The 20,643-nt window shown below is 52.6% G+C and overlaps 1 long non-coding RNA gene across 3 annotated transcripts in view; it reads right to left on the reverse strand.

The window, feature by feature from the left end:
- Positions 1-20,643, reverse strand: part of LOC122904297 — a 154,407-nt gene that overhangs the window by 14,794 nt on the left and 118,970 nt on the right. For 2 of the 3 annotated variants that reach the window (XR_006384175.1, XR_006384176.1), the window contains exon 3: positions 11,004-11,153. The exons of the other annotated variant lie outside the window; for it this stretch is intronic. This is a non-coding gene — a long non-coding RNA (uncharacterized LOC122904297). The remainder of the gene's footprint in view (positions 1-11,003; positions 11,154-20,643) is intronic. 3 annotated transcript variants of the gene reach the window in all.

Raw genomic sequence — 20,643 nt, forward strand, 5'->3', positions numbered from 1 at the left:
AGTACTGGGTATTTCTGGAAGGAAACAGGAAAGTGACTGAATCAGAGAATGAAGGTGGTAGCCAGGGGCAAGCCACCAGCAGAAGCAGCACAGTGTGGGTCCCGGGCAGATCACCCCAGAGCAACTGGGCAAGCAGGACTGGGATGGGGCCGAGGAGGGTCCATATCTCACCAGAACCTGCTGACACTCTGCTTCTCAAGGACAGGCTAGGGAACGGCTCCTAGAGTGAGGGTACCAGGCATGGGCCTGGAAAGGGCTCAGTCCAAATTCCAGCTGGGCACCAGCTCTCACGTCCAACTTTAAAATTTTCTCGGAAACACGACCCAGGCCCAGGGCAAGGCAGGCTACAAAGATGTACGCACAAGGAAATAACCTTAGAAGCGAGGCACTCTGGGCACTTGAGTGGCGCAGCTGGTTAAGTGTCTGACTGTTCATCTGGGCTCGGTCATGATGTCAGAGCCATGGGATGGAGCCCTGCGTCAGGCTCCATGCTCAGCCTGGAGTCTGCTTGCCCCCTCCCTCCGCTCCTCCCTCTGCACTCTCTTGCTCGCGCTCTCTCTCAAATATATAAATAAATAAAATTCTTTAAGAAAGTGATGTACTAAATTTCATACACACACAGAGATTGTGCACTCATATGTACGTGTACACGTATTCGCACAAGTAACGACAGGTGCACTTAGGTGTGTGTAGACATATGCACAAATGCACGCGCACTCACACACACACACGCATATGTGTACACGCACACCCGCGTAAGTGCACACAGGCATATCCTCACACAAGCTCTACTTCAGTACCGGTGTTGTTCCCATCTTCCTGAAGAGGAGCCGGAGTCGGGGAAACAGTAAGAAACTAGTCACCCGTCAGTCTGCGGCAGAGGCAGGCTCTGAAACAAGACGGCCGTCCCCAGGTCCCTGCTGAGACTCACTAGATGATCACAGAGAACCCAGGATGGGAGCCTTCGAAGTTGAGAGTCATCAACTCTCGAAAGCAACTTGCGCGCTGGGGTTGGGGTGTCCAGTGCGGGTGGCCGAGAACCCCTCCCACTTCTGTCCGTGCAAGTTGTTTCCCCATCCTGCGCTGGGCTTGATTTCTCCTGCCCCGGAATCTGGGCTGACCTGCGACCCCATGAGCAGGAGAACTGAAAGGGAGCGAGGTCGTGTGCATTCTGCGCCTTGCCCCAGGAGACCAGGCGGCCTTCACTCGAGGCACTGGGGAGATCCAGCGGCCGCAGTGTCAAGAAAGTCGGGCTGGACGACGATGGTGGGATGGCAGAGAAAGGGCGAGCCCCCAGGTGCTGCTGTCATCCCAGCAGGGGCCCCAGCTGGGTGAGGGAAGCCTCACAGAGCTCCCCCGGGAACGCAGCCGCACGGACTCTGAGTGTGGCCGAAGAAACTCCTGGCAGGGTTCAGCCACCCTACAAGACTGAGAAGGATAAACGGTCCTGGTTTTAAGCCACTAAGGTTGGGGGTGGTTTGCCGTACAGACAACTGGGTCATGTACCTATGGGGCTCGCAGACAAGTATACATTTTACAATGAGCAACGTTATTTGTTGAGCACAATGCCAGACGGCCTAGGAAGCTCTTTGCGTTTATTGTCCTGTTTGTCTGTATCTCTACTCGCTTGCCTGGCATGTGCTCACATTGTTTCCAACTTACCCACAAAGAGACCAAAGCCCGGTGACGTGCGCAAATAAGCCTCCCCAGGCAGGGGCGGTTCCTGGACGTGGACCACATCTGTCTCGTTCTCACTGTGGGTACTACTCAGGCTTCTCCAGGGAAGGGAAGTCATAGCATGTGTGTGCGCACTCACTTAGAGGTGGACACCGTGGCCCACCGAGCTGATAGACAAAAGAAACCCTGACACTGCATTCCCCCTACCCCGAACCTCTTCGTCTGGCAAAGCTGGACCCCACCTTCCTGGCCCGCAGTCATGCTATACCATCATGGAGCACATAGATAGCGAAATAAAGAAGCCCTGCCGTCAGAGTCTGTCACGTGGAACGGCAGGATGCCTCACAGATGTGGCAAAAGGCTGCCGGCTATGGACGCCAGCTTGGGGGAGAAGCAACTGCAGGGCTGAGACAGACTGGAGGTGCTTCCGGCAACAGGGGACAGGAACAAAGATGGCAGCATGGAAGGCCCCGTGGGAAAGGAGGGAAGGACTTGAGGTTGGTTCTAGGACCTGGCTTACTCTTAAACAGCCGTGTGACCGTGGATTGTACGTCACCTCTCTGGGCCTCATGTCCCTAAAGCAAGCTTAGTGATGTCCAAAGAACCGTCCACTTCTGTCCATGACTCTCTGTGGCTTTGGATCCCGCACCAGTCATTGCCTAGCATCTACTTTAGATGGAGGGACGCCCAGGGAACACCACTTTGCCACCGTAAAGACTGTGGGGCTGAGCCCATCACCTGCTTTCTTGTGGGCCTCCAATGGAACCTCCAAAACCCAGGAAGCCCCAAGCCTGGGCGTCTCTCCTACTGGTTAGTCCCACCCTGTTTCCACTCTGTGCTGACATACTGAATTCGTACTCCCCTTTTGTAAGAACTCACACTCAACCAACACCTCTGAACATGTCCTGCAGCCACCCAGCAGCTTCTGTGTTCACGCAGAAGCCTGGCGAGAGGTTATCACTGTCATTGGGGTTTGTTTCCTTGTCCCACTGAAGCCAGCTACTTCCTCCAAGCTGGTATCAGGCAGGCCAGGAAGTTTCTTTTCCCCTGTAATCCATTGTATGTGGGAAGATCAGAAGGACCTGTCGAGCGCAAGGACGGAACCAGCTGGGCACGTGGAGATAGGGCTGGCCCTTGCCTGACTTCCCCCAGCCCTTCTGGTCACTCAGCCAGTCCCGAGCAGGGGGCTGTGCTGACGGACAGTGAGGACAGCAGGAGACTTGCTGCGATAATGAATCAGGAGCATTATCATCGCCCTGGAGAACCTCTGGGCTGCTCCAAAGCCAGTTAGGAAACTGACCTCACCCCCTTCCTGTCTCCTAAACCCACTGACTCCACTCACCTAGGACCAAGGGATGGAATATTTCTCCGTGCCCGGCCCAACAAAGCCTGCCTGAGGAGCCCGTGTGGGCGTCAGATGAGACCGCCTCTCATCTCATGTCACGAAGGGGAACGCTAAGGCCGACAATCATACCAGTGGATAGAAAGTCTTTGGAGCACGAAAAGCCCCATTGTAAGTGCCAGGCGTGCAGTGGTTTGCAGACTCGCCACCTCCCGAAGCGACCCACACCCTAATCCCTGAAGCCTGTGACTATTTAAGTTGCCTGGCAAAGGCAAATTCAACTGGCAGAGGAAAAGAAAGTGAATGCGGCGATGTTAAAATAGAAAGATTATCCTGCATGATTTCTGTGGGCCCAATATAATCAGAAGCATCCAAAAATGGGAGAGGGAGGCAGAAGAGAGAAGCAGTCAGGGTTAGACGGGACTATGCCAGAAAGGCACAGATGGGGTTAGGTGGCTGGCTCTGAGAAGCAAAAACACTTATCCCCCGGAGCCGCAGAAGGAGGCAGGCCTGTGTTCCTCGATTTTAGCCCAGTGAGACCCGGGCTGGACTTCTCACCTGTGGAATTGTGAGATAATACACCCTGCTGCTTGAAGACACTAAGTGGGTAGTAATTTGTTACAGCAGCAAAGGAAACCAAATATGTGAACCAGCTCCCTCAGTTAATCAACATTCTTACAATAACCCCGTGAAGTGATCTAATGGTATCCGCGGTGGCTGCAAGAATGCCGTGTGACAAAACAGCCGCACTCTGGGCAAACGACAACGAGCACCGCTTTCTCGCTCACGTGTCTGCTGTCAGCTGGGGGTGGCTGGTGACGGGCGGGCATGTCGCGCTCAGCTCCATACGAGGTGTGAATTCAGAAGCCGCTCCGTGTCTCTTCTCCTTTGTGGACTGGAGGCTGTCAGAGGCACGTGGCCACCATGAAAGCCACGCAAGCAAAGAAGCCCAACCCCGTACCATTTACGTCTTCCTGTGACGCTGCTAACACCCCATAGACCAGAACAAGTCACATGGCTGAGATGGATGTCACTGTGGGGACGACTGCCCCTGCTCACCTGAAGGCCACGGCCATGGCCAAAGAGTCCACGTGTTAATTAGACGATGGGGGAGGAAAGCACTGGGACTGATTGTTCCATCTACCACAGAAAGGCACTACTGTCAGCATTCCAGTTTGCAAATGAGGAAACCAAGGCACAGAGTCTCATTCAGGAACCCACCACTAGTCAATAATGCAACCAGGATCAAGATCCGATCTGGCTTCTGAAACTTCAGAAGAACCTACGGGTCAAGGACCTACTAAGTGAGGGAGCTAGGACACCATGGATCTAAATGTCACAGTCTCTGGGGCAGGAGGAGGTGCCCTCCGGGAGGGGGGTGGTTTGCAGTGATCTCCAGAGGTTGCCCATCGAAAGTACAGCCAGGCTGAACTGTTGGTCTCATCAGCACGGCCTTGCTGTCAGGGCCAGGCCTGGGGCCAAACCACCTTCCAGGGACGAGGAGCACAGGGAACCAGCGTCCAGGATGAGCCAGCTGCCCATGGCCGTCACAGGACCAAACGTCCTTCTCCTCCTGCCTTGGAGGGGCTGGACCAGCTGCTCAACAGGCCAGTCTGCAAGAAGCCGGCATGTGGGCTCCTTGGAAAGTTGGGTGTGTGAAGGCCAGAATGAGGTAAAGGGGTGGTGAGAGACGCAGAGAGAAAGGGTTGGCCACAGAATGGGGGGGGGGGCAGGGAGCAAGGGAGGAGGAGCAAGCCGGAGAGAGGCAGCCGGAAGGAGGGGGACCGGGAGAGAGGAGGAGAGCAAAGCGATGTTTGGTATTCAACATTACAGAGAAATTTTATTTGAAGGCCACAGGCAGGGAATTCCTGGAAAGGGTCAGAAAGTCACACCAATGATTCTGGGCATCTGGGGTCACAGGGTGAAGGTGGCAGTTCGGTCCTGTCTGGAGACCCAGACACTCTTAGGGGCCTTCAGCTTTGTGGCATAGGCAGGGGGTGAGGTCACCAGAAGCCCACCACACCTGGCCCTGCAACTGAAGTCAGCAAGCACTCCAGTTACGGCAAGGCCATACTAAGGCTGAGAGGAGGCATGGGGGCCACCCTCTGTGTCCTCCGGGAACTATGTCCCTAATCCTTGTCATCCAGCCAGGCCATCCCCTGCTGGGGAGGGGCGTCTGCTTCCTCCTAGCTACTTTTACCTGAAAGGGGTGTGAGGCACTCTCCCCAGAGACACGAAGCCCACTAGGAGGGCAAGAGCAGTGAAGACTTTGTGGGTCACCTACGAGCCCTTGCTCACCTCCCGACGCTCCTGCACCACTGCGCAAGGGCGACAGCACTGCTCAAGTCCGCGCTAAGAACATCCTAGCTCAGGGAAGTGAGGGGCTTTCCACAGTCCCTGGTTAGTGACTATAGGGGGACCCTAACTGCAGTCCAGGTCTGCTGGGCTCATTCCAGGTCCCTCCGCCCCTGACTGTGCCACCATCCCTGGGCCCAGCACAGAAACTACAGTGAGGACCTTCCTGAGAGATGGGACACTGGCCCTTTGATTCATATGTCCATCCATTCACTGAGCATTCTCACTGGGGGAAGTGCCAGCAGGCTCTGCCAGAGGGCTTAAGAGCAAGGATCCTGGAGCCATGGTTTGGTTTTAAGATCTACCGGATGGGGTAGCTCGGCTGCGCTACTTAACCTTTCTGTGCCTCGGTTTGCTGATTTGTAAAATGAAGGCAGTGACAACATCTATATGTCAATAGGGTCTCATGAGGGTTAAGTGGCTGGGTAAACATCACACCTAGAACCATGGCTGGCACATGGTCAGTATGATCAAAGTACTGGCTTTCATTGTTCTTACTGGGGTAGACGAAATTGACCCCATCTTTGCACTTTTAGGAGTACAGTCTCATGAAGGAGGACAGGTGTGAAATAAACACAAATAAATGTATCATGATAGATCACACTAGGAAGGAAAAGCAAGGAATAGTGGGAGGAAACAACGGGAGTGGTGAAGGTGAGAAAGCATGCAAAAATAGAGGGAATGAGCATTCCAAGCAGAGACACAGCATGTGCAAAGGTCCTGAGGTGGACAGGAATAGGATTTATCACTCAGCAGAGGTCAGTGTGGCTGAAGAACAGTGAGCGAGGAGAGAAATCCAGTCCAATTCATGTAGAGCCCCATGGGGAATTTGGAGTTTTATCCCAAGAACAGAAATGGGAAGTCCTTGGTATGTTCAGTGGGGCAGACACAATTTGATTCACATTTTGTAAAGATCGTGCTGGTTGCCAAGTGCAGAAGGGATTGCAGAGGGACAAGGATTAATCCGGGAGTTGAATTTGGAAGCTCTAGCTATGAGCTATGGGGAGATGAGGATGATTTGGGTAGGAAAGTAGGTAGTGGACAAAAAATAAACTTAACTGAAACTCCAGATGCTTGAGGCTCACAAGGAGAGAAACCCCAAGTCAGTCAGCCAGTATGGTCAGCTTGCTGGCTCCCTCCCACTGCACTGGTCAGGGACAGGCTGTCATGAATACTCAAGGCAACATCATGATCATCTGGGCTGGAACTTCCTACAACACCCCTCTTGGAGGACTTCACCTAACAAGGCCTATGCCAGGTCCATGATGCAAAGTGCTGCTGACCTTGGAGCTGACCCCCTCCATCATAGGAAGAGAGGCCATGACAGGGAGAATCTGCAGATTGGATAGTCTCGATCTTGACAAGGCCACTCATGGCATCTCAAGAGGGGATCCCATACTCTGATCTGGGGGATGGGGGCATCCACCTGAAGGGAGGCATCATCTCCTTGGGCATGGAACTCTTCCCACACCCCCCAACCCGCATCAGGTTCTGAGCTGCCCATGGGGAGAGACCACATCCCTCCAGGTCTGTAGTCCATGACTGCCACAGACTCTTGGGTAGGGAAAACTTCTCATTGGAGGACGGGCTCCATAAGGACAGTCTCCGTTTTACACCTCCTTCCAACTCCAGTGCCAAGCACAGACCTCCTACAAGATGTGCGTTCAGTCAAATGTGGCTCAACCAAAGAACAAATGACTCTCCTCCATTCCCTCGGAGTCAACTGCTCAATCACTGAATCGATGGCCAAGCTGAGAATCAGGACGTACTGTAGCCAATGCCCTAGAGCAATCTACGTCGTGCTGGGAAGTCAGACACAGGCAGAAAGAGACAAGGTCTATTCCGGCTGTCCAGACAGGGGCACTAAGATGGAGTCCTTCCAGCAGAGGAAGTTGACTTCAAGGCAGAAGAGCCCAGAGGGAAAGTGAATGATGGAATGGAATCTGAGCAGAGGCAAGGTTTGGGTACAGTGAGGAGCAGCCAGTTAGAGAGAGGGGACGGACCCCTCACTCACTGAACACCTGTCCCTGGGCAAGCCCCAGAGGGACTCTTCTCCAAAGAACCCTGGTGCTGGAGCTCACAGCCCATGTCACAGTTGAGGACACTAAAGTTCAGTCTGGTTTAGTGACTAGCCCACGGTCACAGAGCAAGGAGCTGGTAGAGCAGGGGAGGAGCCCAGCCCTGTCTGTGGTCCCCTTAGGAGGAGGCATGACAGGATCAGGTACAAAAGTCAAAGAAAGATAGTGGTTGGTTCAAAAGACAGGGGTGGACCCTGCAAGAGAGGCATCATCACAGAGGTGACCAGCACAGAATCACCGGGTGGGGCGACACTGAGGGGAGATTCAGTGGGTGATAGGAGGAATGACTGTCTTTGATCGGAGAGGGACAAGGGCAGAACGGTGCTTTCAGAAAGCGGACCTGCTATCAGGAGGTGAGGAGAGAGACCGGGAACCTCAGCACGCCCCACCAGAGGGCGGGAGGGGAGAGGCAGGGGAAGAGACGGAAGGAAGCAGGACTTGGGGCCAACAGGAAGGAAGTGAAGCAGGGGCAGGACTGCTGGCTGGAACAGGTCCAGGGAGAGGGAGAAACCACTTCTCCTTCCCTTTCTGATGATGGCAAGATTATGACTGCAGAGTAGGGCTGCACAGGGCAGGACTTCCCAAAAATCAGGAAGCAAAGAGCTCTGCGCATGTGTCGGAAATGGAGCCTGCAGTCCCCAAATCATGTGGTCACCTCTGACCTCCTCTACCCACCCTGGAGCTTCATCTGCAGTGAACTCTGGCCTTGGGCCCTCGGGGACCCTGCAGTGCCCCTTCCTCCATATATCAGGGCAAAAGAGAGACAAAGAAATCACGGAGATCCAAAGTGGCCAGAGACCGCAAGGGAGGCGATGTTACTCATGTGATGGGTAGAAACCTAGGCGCAAGAGGTAAACGACTTGTCTAATGTCACACAGGGGGAGGGACAGAATCAGGACTCAGATGCAAGGCCTTTGATGTAGACCTTGCCCATATCCATCTGGGACCCAGCAGGAGCAGCCAACGAGTACCCTGACCTTCCTCCCTTCCCGCCCACCCACCCTACCTCCCAAACAGAAGCCAGAGGGCCCAGGAGCACCGTGTGGCATCCATCCTGTTCCACCCACATAGCACAGCCTCTCTGTGCCAGGACAAGGTGGAGGATGGGGGGCGGCATCTGGAGGGGGACAAGGAGGTCATGCAGCACCTTGCCCCTCCTACAGCCAAGACTGTCGCGGGTACTTGGGCCTGAGCTGCCTCGCCTCTGTAGAACCGTGGGGCAGAGGCCCCAGGCCTAGGCTCTGGAGCAGGAGGCCACCTGGCTCTCCGTCAGGGGTAAGGCCCCACAGGTGCCGGTGCTCGCTCTGTACCCCCATCTGCTCCAGCATCTTCACATCCCCTCCTTCCTTCCTCATTCACTTGGCCTGCCCTGCCCTGCTTCGATCATATGCAAAAATCTCCCAACGGTCTAATTCCAGTGACCAGGCAGGCTATTGGGAGTGGCTGGTTGTCATGCAGAAGAGACAGGGGGCCAGCTGATGCCCGGCACACAGCAACGTGCCCACCCTGAGCCCCTGGCCACCCCCCTCGCGCCCCGCTTGCCAGCCCCACACACGGAGGCCCGGCTGCCGGTAAAAAGAAAGGGCTCCTATCTCTGATTCCTCAGGGCCTCTGATAAGAAATGTCATCCCTCGCTGGGTAATATTACCACCAGATAAGAATCTCTATCAAGCTCAAACATATGGCTGGCTACAGAACACAGAGCCCAGCAGAGCAGGATAATTTATTTGCTTAAGCTGAAAGCCCTAGGCGGCCAAGAGAAGTACACTGAATAAAAGAGGAAGGAGCCAAATTTTAACCTCTCTGACTTGCAGAGGGGATTTTCCCGGGGAAGGCTGGGGCACCTGAGGACAATAGGGGGCCCTCCTCACTTTCCTCCCTACAGGGAAACACTCTCCCCTGGTCTCCCCTCAAAGGGTACCTTCACTTATGCTAGCTATCAAAGCTACTCCTCAAGACAACTTCAAGAGAAGCATTTTTTAGCCTCCTCTTACAGACCAGGAAATTGAGATTTAGGAAGGTTAAGTAACCTGACCAAGGTCACACAGGCAGCCAAGCAAGAGCTCAGACTTAGACCCCATTGGATCTGACTCACCAGGGTGCAGCTGCCGGGTCACCTGGCTCCCGGGACTAAATTAATCAATTGGGTCAGATGTGCCCAGCTTGTCCGTTTCAAAGGTCCACGGCAAGCCTCTCCCCATCCCTGGGTCTCTACAATTTGGAACGACAAGGAAGCCTGGCAGGGCACAGAAATTCAAGGGAGAGAGGAGGGGGAGCCCAGATCCGTGGAGAGGAAGGAGTGACAGAACATGGTAAGGAGGGGTGCCGGAAGGACAGGTGGCTCCTTGGGGCGAGGTGGCTGTTAGCACACCCCACACTCTTCCAGGCCCTCCTTGCTTCATGAACATTGGGAAGGCTGAGAGTGCATTTTGAAAGTGATGATCGTTTTAAGATGGTTCCACATTCCCTCATCAAGCGCCTCGCTCTTTTTAATGGCTGCATAGTGATCCATTCCACGGACCCAACTTCGAACTGAGGGGCTTTAAGGATGGTGTCTCACAAAGACGCATGGACAGGTGAAACCCAGAGGAAGTTCTTCGGGGCCGTGAAGCCTGCATATGATACTACGATGCTAGATACCTGATGCACATTTGTTGGAAAAGGGGCAACACCAGGAGTGGATCCTAACATAAACTATGGACTCTGGGTGACGATGACGCGTCACTGTACATTTGTCGGCTGTAACAAGCGTCCCGGTCTGCTGTGGGATGCTGATAGTGCATCTGTGGGGACAGGGTGGATATGAGAGCCCCCTGCATTTTCTTTTCTTTTTTTTTTTCCAATTTATTTATTTTCAGAAAAACAGTATTCATTATTTTTCCACCACACCCAGTGCTCCATGCAAGCCGTGCCCTCTATAATACCCACCACCTGGTACCCCAACCTCCCCCCCCCCGCATTTTCTACCCAATTTTTCTCAGGCCCTAAAACTGCTTTGAAAAATAAAGTGTTTAATGATAATAAAAACCAATCGATCATACAAGTGTGAATCACGATTGGCTCAGTTGTATTCTGTTAACTGCTGACTTTCTTTTCCCCCGAGTTTGGGTCAGTCTCTCCTGCTTCTTTATGTATCCAGTAATCTGATTAAAAACGAGGCTTCGGGTGTCAATAAATCAGTAAATCATCTTATCACTTGCCACTTCCGCAGTATTGAGATGAAGATGCTATTCACACCATCTGCACCTGGGCAGGTGAATTCCTAGAATTCACCCAGTGTCTTAGAAACTCCGTTTTTTCTCTCCTCATGCAGCAAAGTCTCGACACTGAGCATCAACGAGCTGGGGGCTCCTAGCATGCCCACCCTTCTCAGACCTCAGTGGGACTCACTAAAAGGGCCTTACTAATCCCCGGTGAGCACCTCCTGCCATTTCCACAAAAGCACATGAGGAAACAAGCATATTTCCACTTCTGGTTGCCAAAAACCCCATTCTTCCTGCCCCTGGTGGGTTCATTCTGGAATCAAGCTGAACACTAAGCAACACACCAACCTCTCCTCATTCAGACCATTCCCAGAGCTGGTCAGCATTCTCCTTTTCCTTCTGGGCCCAGAGATGTTAAGGAATGCAGATGGCCCAAGGCTGGAGAGAGGCAAATCTCCACAGGAGCTCAGGACGCCGCTAAAATCACAGCCTGACAACCTAGAAAAACACAGTAAATATCAATTATGCCATTTGGAGCCCGAGGCACCTTGAAGAAAATCATCCATTACAAACAGAAAATCCTCTGATAGTCAGAAGATAAAGAACATTTATCTCCCTGGCTAAAATGAAGAGGAACCTAGAGGTTGATATCCACTGAAGACCGCCGTGGATGCTGAGGGGCGCACAGACATGAGTACAGCAGACCCCCTTTCTGTTCTAAAGGAGTCAAGACCCACTGGAGGGTCCTGAGAGAAAGGCTGTGATCCATATGGTCATAGAGGGAGGGACCAAGAGCTTTGGGAGCAAAGGGAAAGGAGGCACAAACTCTTGCCGTACAGGACAGAGAAGAGGCTATTTGAGCTAGGTATTGAAGAGTAGGGGTCACCAGGCAGAGAAAGGGGAGGGGACTTTCAGACGTCTTAGCATCATGTGTGACATGGAGTATGAAAGCTTAGTCAGGGGCCAGGTGGTAAAGGATAACCCTCATGCTATGTTAAGAAGTTTCGCTTTCCTCTACAGATGCCATGGGAGTCACAAGAGACTGCAGAGCAGCAGAATGGCAGATCATCACCATGAAGGGACCCTCGGCCACAGGGGACTCAGTATACATGGCTCCCAAGTCATTCTGCAAAGCAGCAGACATAGTGGTAAAACCAGTAGCCTCCAGAGCCAGCAATCTGTCTTTAGATCTCAGCTCTGCCACCGCCAGGTTGCGCAAGTTGCTTATCTAGTCCAGTGTTCCCATCTGTGAAATGGGTAACAGCAGCAGAAGCCTGTTCTTTGTGCTAGCACAGGGACGGTGAATTGGATAAAGCTGGTATATGTAAGGTGCTCAGACCAGTGTCTGGCACATGACAGGGGCACAACACATGACAGTTTGGGGGGCTGCTCCCATCATCCTTGTTCCCCCTGTTTCCTCTTTCAGCATTGCCCTTTCTTTGGAGACAGGAGCTGCCCTGAATCTGAGCGAAGGTGAGCAGGCTTAAGTCCTGGTTTTGCTCGAGGAGGGCTGGAACTCTTGTCTGAAATAGACTTTGAGGATTACTGGCTTCTCACGAGCTTCCCAGCACCCTTGTAGCAGGTGCTGTCAGACGGGCTCTCAGCACGGCTGCGCCACGGAATCACCTGGCGAGGTGCTGTAACCTCAGTGCCCAGGCCTCACTCCAAAGTCAGAATCTTTGGGGCCCGGGGGAGGCAGGAGCAGGGCATTCCTGCCACACGATTCTTCATTTCCTCAGGTCAGTCTGACGTTACACCCCATCTGAGAACAACGGATCTAAGGGCCGAACTGAACAAGGAAGGGAAACATGGCAGCATTCGGGAAAGTGCCGCCACCCTCAGTTGGGTAATCTCCAAAAGGCACCTGGCTCCCTAGGTTTCTGCTTCCCAACGCTCAGGGTGATGCCTGGGCGCCTTACCTTCTCTGGGGATGCCGCACTGACCAGCGAACTTGAAAGTGCCCTGGGTCATGATGACCGTGACAGAGCTGTCCAAACCCTTCTGGAAGGAGGCAGGCCAGGGAACACCAGCAAAGACAGCCACTTAGGGACATGCGGTGGAAAAGCGTGGGTGCGGTGCACAGACCTGGTCACTGGGTAGGCTCTCACGCAAACCACCGATACTACTGCAGACCCCAAGCCTTTTGTCTTCAACTTTGTCCACAGCAGGCCAGGGATAAGAACTGATCTGCCCATCAGACCAGGTGTCTGTGAGGTGTAAGCAGGAAGACACAGGCCACACCATGAAGGGTCAAGCTCTGGTAAAGAACTTTATTTCACATTTCCTAGGTCCTCCCTGCAATGTGGAAAGTTCCAGAGAGAGAAGTGCCTCCTTCCACAAGTGTTGTAATGAGGGTGGGGAGGAGACCAGGAGCGGCGCTGACCACATGAAAGCTTTGTTCCTGGCAGGCTGGAATGGAACCTGTCAGGGCCCAAGTGGGGATCAGTGATAGGCCAGGAGGGCGGGGTGGGGCCCAGGGCGGCTCCAGGGAGACGTTAAGATAGGAAATGTTATCTGGGAACAATGGAACCACCAGACCGTTGTCCTGGCCTAGATCTGACAAGCTGGGATAAGACTCCAGGAAACACGTCCCTCGACAACTGGCCAGAAATGGCCCCAGCAGACCCCTGGCCCAAGCCTGGTTTTGCATTCATTCTCGCGTGCACCCTGAAGTGGGCATACAATCACCATGTACCAAGAACTGGGTTTGTTAGAGGTGGGGATGCGGGGCGCCTGAGGGGCTCAGTCTGCTAAGCCTCTGCCTTTGGCTCAGGTCACAATCCCAGGGTGCTGGGATCGAGCTCCCCATTGGATTCCATGGGATGCCAAGGTGAATAAGGCGTGGTCTTCTCCCCAGGAAGGACAAAGACAAGGCAAACAAAGAAGTAACATTTAGATACAACACTATGAACTAAAATGTGACAACACAATAGCCACCCTGCGCTGCTGGCCAACTACACATCAGTCAGCACGCTTTGTGTTTTCTCTTTAAATGTCTCAAACCCTCAGTGTCCCCTCCAAATAAGGGTACTAGCTCCATCCTACAAATAGGGAACCTGTGGCTTTGAGAGGCTAGTTACTGGACGCAGATCCCACAGCAGTTAAGAGAGGGGGGGAGCACGTCCGGATCCAGAACATTGCTACTTCTAACCCTCGGGCCCCTTGCCCATGGCTCAACGCGACAACCCAGGGTATCTTCTCTCAATGCATCTCACGCGACAACCCAGGGTATCTTCTCTCAATGCATCTCTTCCTAGCACAGCGTCTGCATCTGGAGACAGTTTACGCACCGTAAGCAGCAGACCAGAAACACAATCAGGCACAGCACCCGGCCTCGGCTTATGGCTCAATAATGAATCAGAATCCAAATAAAACAGCATCGGGGGAGCAGAGGTGTGAGGTGTTGGACATCGCAGACCCGGGCCTGAGGCTCGGCCTCAGGATTTATACCTCCCTGAACTTCAGGGCCCTCGCCTTAGAAATAGGAACATTACGGGGCATCTGGGTGGCTCAGTGGGGTTAAGCCTCTGCTTCGGCTCAGGTCATGATCTCAGGGTCCTGGAATCGAGCCCCGCATCGGGCTCTCTGCTCAGTGAGGAGCCTGCTTCCTCCTCTCTCTCTGCCTGCCTCTCTCCCTACTTGTGATCTCTCTCCTCTGTCAAATAAATGAAATTTTAAAAACAAGCAAAAACAAAAACAAAACCTGTTGAAGAATTTGCTTCTGGGGATTCACCGTGATGTGTTTCTTCTCTGACCCTCAGGATTCTGCCCCTACACCTGGCACCTGTAGGCCCAGCATGTTTGATGAATGGATCCACAGGTGGATAGAAGCAAGGACAAGAGAAAAGGAAGAAGGGAGAGAGGGAAGGGAAAAGGAAGGTGTGAAGTGTACGATTAAAAAGAAAATGTCTATGAGATGAAATCATGGGAAATAGAGATAAAAGGGAGAAGAGGATAAATGTAAAATGCCCACAGAACAGCCGGGAAAACTATGGAATACTATGCAGTAGTTAAAAAAGAACAAAGGGTGTGTGGTGTGACACATACATGTATACACCCACAAAAGACCTGTAAGAGATATTGTTCAATGAAGAACGAGTATATTGAAATACTCGATTGTCTGCAGCTCAGAATGCTCTGCAGCCCGTGGAGCCAGCAGACCCAGGGCTGCTGGGGTCGGTGTGGGGGGGGGGGAGGTGTGTAAATTCCACGGAGATCAGCTGACCCAGCCCACTGCCTCAGGCTGACATTTCCGCCCACGATGAAAGGAAGGCCATGCCCTCTCTCTGGGGCTCTAGGCCACAGCAATCTTGTGATTCAGCTTCCAGTCTAGCTTTGCTCCCCCAGTTCCTTGAAAATACTTGTACTGATTTCAAGACAAAATAACTGGAAGGAGCTTTGGTCACCTCCAGGGTTCCCGCCTGTGGCAACTCATGAAGGACAACGCCCTCCCACTGAGCTGTAAATGAGGACCTATGGGCTCTGTCTGGCTACAGGTTTCACGCAGGGGATGTTGTATTTCTGAATTCGTTGTCCGCATCTAAAATTCAGGAAATTTCATTACAGTACATAGTCCAAAAACTAACTCGGCAGCCATGATGCCACACAACACAGTAGCTAGCTGGGTGCTGGGGCGGGTGGGGGTGCTTATTCAGGCCTGCACCCTCCCTCTGGCCACCATCTCATCCCTCCGAGATCACCCAGCCCAAACTCCTCACAGAGAGAGGGCAGGAGACATACCCAAGGTTACACAGCAAGCCAGGGGTGGGAGGAGATCAGAACTCCATATTCCTCATACAGAGACCTATGTCTCTTCTGGCTGCCAGTTTGAATCATTTGCAGCCTTAGAAGTTAGATGATCCATTGACATCTGGCTAGAACCAGGCTTCTGGGGTCAAAGTGCAGCTCAGGCAGCAGCAGGATACCTCCTACCACACGGTGACCCAAACATACCATAATCAGCCCAGGCCTGGTCATCAGGAGGACTCTTGCTCAATGTTATTCTTTGCTTCATGGTTTCCACATCCAGAGGAACAATACTTCCCCAGAAACCTACCTACAGAGTTCTTGGAAAATACGGGTTAAACATTTTGCTGCACCCCCGCCCCCCACCAAAAAAAAAAAAAAAAAAAAAAAAAACAAGGAACAAAGAGGGTGAGGGAAATTCATCAGCAGGGTCCTGCACTTTTCATTATTCACACCAAACGTTTTTCAAGTCACCAAGTTCAAATGCCCCTGTCCCTAGAGGCTGCAGAACTATTTTTTACCAATACTTGCCAGTAAGGAGGCTCCACATGTTTCAATAAATGGAATTACTCAGTATCAGGAGACGCAAAAATGGCTTCGAGAGGCTGGGAGGTCAGGGGAACTGAAAATGTCCGGGAAAGAAGATGCCGGAATAATCAATTTCTGACACAGGAGAAGGAAGAGCCGCGTGCCATGCCGACGCCCAGAACGCTGGGGAGGCTGACACATTGCAACAGACCAGTCAAATAATAAATAAAGGTCCCCTGGGGATCATTTCCCAAACTTCCAGAACAAAAAAGGAGATAGAGGGCAGCAACCAGTCCTGGGGGATGTCAACACATAGTAAGTGGTCAGTATATATTACACACACACACACACACACACACACACACACACACGCTGGAGAGCCCAGTGGTCTGCTCCTGTCTGCTCACACTTGCCCTCTTGGGGATCGCACCCGTCTCTTGGTTTAAGTAATAGGACTCCAAAATACTTCCAAAAGGATACTACTATCCTTTTACTCCATGCAGCAGTCCAGGTTCTTCAGAGCAACAGAAACGTAAGTAAGGAACTGACTCACTGAGGTATAGAGGCTGGGAAGACCCCGGGATCACGACCTGAGCTGAAATCCAGAGCTGGACGTTTAACTGACTGAGCCTGTCAAGGAGCCCTCTGACACACAAAGTTAATTTTCACATTTCAGATGCATATATCCAGCTACTTCCTGAATATCTCCCTTTGGATGTCTGATGAACATCTCAAACATAATGAGTGGAATCCTACCTGCCAAACAAACAAAACACACATTTCCAATCCCCTCATTGATCCCCTAAAAAGAATGAACGGAACTTCACTCTCTACTTGCTCAAGGTAAAACCCTAGGATTATCCTTTATCTGATACTCTGTATCCAAGCCATCAGCAAATGCTACCTTCGTGATACATTCGTATCTGATCCCTTCCTGTGATTTCTTCTGCTCCCATGTACACACTATTGTCACTCCTTCCCTGGATTTCTGCAAAAACCCTGGGTTTCTGCCAGAGCCTCCTAACTGGTCTACCTATTCCCACCTTTGCCACTGTTGGTCAATTTTCAGCAGAGTGGCTGGAATGAGCCAGTTAAAACGCAAGTCGGATCTGTTCAGCAGCCTCCAGTAGCCCCAACTCAATAGAGAAGAGCCAATGTCCCTGCCTCACCCTCTCTGAATGATTTCATCCCTGACTCTCTTCTGTTTTTTGTGGCTAGCCTGCCTTTTCCCTGGGGGAACGCCTGCCCATCTCGCAGTGCCCACCTGGGGCATTTCCTGAAGCCTCGCCAGCACCACCGGCCTTACAACCAAGCGAGGACCCTGAAGGCATGAGTACAGAAACTGGAGGACAATGTGGGTGGCAGCCATGCACAGTGCTAACTAAAGGAGAGGAGGGTACAGGTGGGGATTCGTGTCTTTGAAAGGCTTCCAAAGGCAGCTGGTGTGGCTTGTTCTCTGAAGTGCATTTTAAGAGAAGAATCAAGTGGCTTCCAGGTAAGGAGAGGTGGGCGGAGGGAGAAAGGGAGGAAGGAGGAGAGGTGAGAACCTGTACAGGTGCATGGCAACCTCTGAGCGCTCGCTGCCATGAGGTGGCCGGTCCACACATCCCCGGCTGGGGGGATCCAGGCAACAGACACAGAAAGAAAACACTGCATTTGGTCATGGCCAGGAGGAAGGGCAAACGCATGGTACCAGTGGGATGGCTTGGCAAGGAAGCCGACCACCCCCCTCCCATCCTCCTGTGCCCCTTCCCCCTCTGACAGGATCTGAGGACAAAGGTTCAAAGTCTGCATGGTCCCTTCCGTGTTTCGAGGCATTAGCTGAAGACTTAGGGACAGAGAGAGGAATCAACATCTTTCATCCTACAGAGCGTGAGAGGCCGCCTTCAGAGGACCTGCCCAGCTACTCAGCAGGGCGCTCTGCCAAGGAGGTGAGGTCCAAGGTCCCTCTGGGGCCTCCTCTCACGGGGCCCAGTGAGACTGGCCCTCACCCCTTCTCAGAAACACCTCTCGGTTAGCAGGACACTGTCTGCTACAGAGCGTGTTCTAAGCCATGTCGAGACTCTCCCTAGAGGGGCAACTGGTGGGAACGGGGCTCTGAAGGGAACCAAGCTAGGGCTGAGCAGGAAGACCGGCCAGAGGGTGACCTGATTACTTACAGGGTCTTGCCATTCCAGAGAGCCCTGCCCTCGAGCCCAGCAAAGGGCTGCGCCTCTGTCTCAGCACTGGGCACTGCGGAGATTTCGACTGTTTCTCCCACAGCCTCCTGATGGTCACCACGGGTCCTGTTCCTGCCGTGGCCACAAGCGCTGCTCCCCAGGGCACGCTTGCACCCCAAGAAGCACCAGCCCCGTGGCGAGCACGGAGTAAATCTGCACTGAATAATAAACGCCCCTCAGGCGCATGAGAGGGGGACAGGTTGGAGATTCCTGGAGAAATCCGGGGCTCTAAGGAACCGTCCACAGACACTGGATCCAAAACGTGATTTCAGGCGGTGGAGGAAGTTCCTATCAGTGATTCGTCACTCCGCAGTGTTTGGGCTGTTTTTCAACTGGTCAGAAATTCTACCGGAAACTGCACCTTCTGTTTCATTTTCAGTAAGTCCAGAGAGCTCCCCAAACGTCAAGCTTCTTTGCTTGATACTGGCCAGAATGTAGTACTAACTCAGTCCAGTTGCAGGGATCAGAGACACCAATGGGTGGATTATTTTTAGGTAAGAAAGTGGGTTTTAGGTAAGAAGGTGGGCAAACGATTCCCGGACAAGTGAAGTCTGTTTATTCGAAACAATTGTCTAAGACGGAGGGCGAATCAGTAAAAGGGGTTTCTGGAGTTGCAAAGGTGGGGCCTCGCTGGGCTACACCAGTGGTTCCTAATGGAGGACGCTGTTGTCCCTCACCCCCCAGGGAACATCTGGCAGTGGCCAAAGGCATTTCTGATGGCCTGACTAGGGACTGCTGCTCAGAGTGTACAGGCTGGAAAGGAAGGGGTAGCTTCTGGCAGACTTTTTGACCAACTGAAAATCCCTGGCCTTTTATATCCTTCTATTCCAGAACCAGGTGTAGGTGAGGGCTCACAGTAGATGGCCCAAAAGTATGTCTTGTGAGCCTGAACACATGCACGGTAGAGTTATTATAGAAAAGGATGATGAGCAAGAAGGGACCCATCCAGGTCCCACATGAATAATTTGCTCATTTACACACACGCTAGGCAGAGCTCCTTCGGGGACTAGTGCTGGCAGTCAGGAGCAAAAGGTACTGCTTTTGCTTTGGGCTCTGTTACAGGTTGAACTGTATTCCCCCAAAAGATATTCTGAAATCCTAACCCTGAGTACCTATGAATGTGATCCTGTCTTGAAATGGGCTCTTTGCAGATGCTATCGTGTTAAGGTCATAGCGGGATTTAGTGTGACTGGTGCTCTTCGGAAGAGAGAGAGGTGCAGGGACTGATACACACACACACACACACACACACACACACACACACAGAGGAGAGAAGTCCAGGATGGAGTCCACAAGCCAAGGACCCGAAGCTATAGGATTCCTGGCTACACCAGAATCCAGGAAGAGGCAAGGAAGGATCCTCCGCTAGAGCCTTCGGAGGGAGACTGGGGTCTTCCTAACTTGGTTTGGGACTTGCCTTGGGACTTCTGGCCTCCAGAACTGTGAGGTAATGAAATTCTGTTGTGTAAGCCAAGTTTGTGGTGCTTTGTTATGGCCACTGTGGGAAACCCACATGGGCTCTAACATCCTGAGTAGATCCTTTGGAAGAAAGGAGAGGGGAGCGTCAGCCAGGATTCCTCTACTAAAAGTTCTCCTTGGAAGGTGATGATCCTGGCCCTCATCCCCTGGCTGAACCACCTTCATCCTCCCTTGTGACCCCAAGGACCAGATGCCCACAGACTCCAGTGCCGCTTAAAAATCCAGAGTCTGGGCAGGGTGGACAGCTGCCAAGGGCTAATGAACACACCGGCCCAGTGCAGTAAAGACCGCTGGATGACTGATGGACTCGTCAGTGAGTGAGATGGGTGAGCACGGAGGAAGCTCTCACCTTCCTGTCTACAATCAGCAGGCATTTCCAGATGGACCCCTAAGACAACCCTCACTGCACAGTACACTCAGTGGATCTGCTCTCGGGCTCTCTGTCGGGGGCATCAGGGCAGCTGCAGGGCCAAGCATCATGGTGGGGAAGACTGGGAGGTGCCCGCTCAGGCAACATTTTGCAATGTTCACCCCTATCTGTGCACCACGCACGACAATTACAGAAATGCAGAGGAGCGGGAGCCACTCCCACACTTGCAAGCTGCAGGAACTCAGCTCTCTGAGGTTCGGCGCTTGCCCAGGGACCCACGGTGAGGTAGGGAAGTGGGAGCTTCGAAGCCGAGACTTCCCACGGCAGGCCCCCATTCCTTCTCTCCCGTACTGCACAGAGTAAGTGGACTGCACGGCGGTGGCTGATGGACTCTGCACTCTTACAACCACGTGACGGAAACCATAGTAGGAAAGCAAATCTCGCCAGTATCTCCCATCACGCTGGCATGAAAATTTGAAATTCCCAAAGTGGCCTTTCTGGAAGTCATCTACATGCCCACGCATTTGCACACTGTACTCAGATGAGATGATGTGCTCTGCCTGCATCACTCAGAATGTCATTTCGAGGATCTTAAAATGCTCGTTTGGCGCTCATTCAACCAATTTTATTTGACACCTGCTATCTG

The sequence above is a fragment of the Neovison vison genome, chromosome 4 (assembly GCF_020171115.1).
Source record: "Neovison vison isolate M4711 chromosome 4, ASM_NN_V1, whole genome shotgun sequence".
NCBI classification, from domain to species: Eukaryota; Metazoa; Chordata; class Mammalia; order Carnivora; family Mustelidae; genus Neogale; species Neogale vison.